Below are 1567 nucleotides of genomic sequence, written 5' to 3'. Positions count from 1 at the left end.
TTTTCACTTTAGTTTATATAATTTTTATAATTTATTAATAAATATAGCACATTGTGCAGGACCATCACTTTGTACAATTCGAGCAAGCAAATTGTATGTCAATCACTACTTGAATTTTGCTCAATATCTACACAGTTGGTAAGTTTTAAAAATAACAAAATATTAAATTATTAATAATATTTCATACACTTATGAATGTGTATTTGAAAAATTTGTAGGTTTAAAAATGATAAATGTGCTCAGAAGTTAGTGACGTGGTTGCGGTCATGCAATCTTATAATGTCGCAAACATTGTTGATATCAAATGCTAAGAGAATACAGATATCCGAATATGCAGTCACACCTACAGTAAAAATGCTCTCAATTAATTATTAATGAACAATTATCTACATATTATTTTTGAATTAATAATTATAATCTATACGTTTTTTGAATGGTTTTAGCCTTTAGGTTAAATATTTTTGGATACTTGCTTACATTCAAAATATTAATATAGACAATATGTTTCCTGAGTTATGCAAAAAATGTGGACAACCATGTCAATCTCATTTTTCAAAAATGGTGTATATCCATTGTAATGACATAGTCGACACTATTGTTAGATAATTATTTTCATATATTTTTAATTTTAATTATATATATTTTTATTATTTATCACAATTTCTTCTTATCGGATATAATATTAAAATACAAGTTAGAGATTTCAATGGTAACCTATACCTCGCCCTTCAAGACAGGCATGCATGATTCATATTTCGTTGTAATGCTTCTTATCTTAGAGATTTAAAAGGAAAGGTATAAATTATTTATACGTATATATTTTTATACAATATTATTTACAAACTTTCTAAAACAAATGATAATTTTGAATTCCGTACGCTCTTAATTGTTTAGGAAATTTGAGGTACATTGTTCAACCAACTCATTAATTCATGCAAAAATCGTGCATTCTTATTTATAGTATGAATTTTACAAAATTTAACAGCCCCCAATACTAGCATTCTACTCAGAATTGATTGGTGTGAAAAATGTTCCCACCTTCATAGAAGATTATCAAATTGAATGCAAAATATTTGTAAGTATTTCATTTACTTATCAAATTAAATATTTAGTTACATTTAATTGAACCTTTATGTGGCTCAATTTATGATATAGATTTCTACATTTTTTTTGGCAGGATCCAACTTCTATCAATGTGGTAGTTTATAAATAATGGAGATGTTTTTATCATATATTGAACTATTAATACAAAATCTCATTTTTTAACTATACTTTCAAGTGCTCTAAACTATACGAACAATTACATACATTTCTTACTCTTTTTAAATTCCTCTATTGATTATAATTTTTTCTAAAAATATGATCTAATATCCGTAGCACGGGTGCTTAGACTAGTTATCCCAAAATAGAAAAGCTGTTTGCCTAGCAAGTAGTAGTCTGGGAGGATCTTTTATCGTTTGGAAAAAAAAAAAAAAAAAAAAAAAGTAGTAATCTGGTAGGATGCTTGCATTTAATGAAATGTGGATTTGCTGCTTTAAAAAAGGCCAAAAAGTAAGCCAAACGGGCT

This window comes from Coffea arabica, chromosome 11c (assembly GCF_036785885.1).
Source record: "Coffea arabica cultivar ET-39 chromosome 11c, Coffea Arabica ET-39 HiFi, whole genome shotgun sequence".
NCBI lineage: Eukaryota > Viridiplantae > Streptophyta > Magnoliopsida > Gentianales > Rubiaceae > Coffea > Coffea arabica.
Note: the sequence above shows the minus strand (reverse complement) of the source record.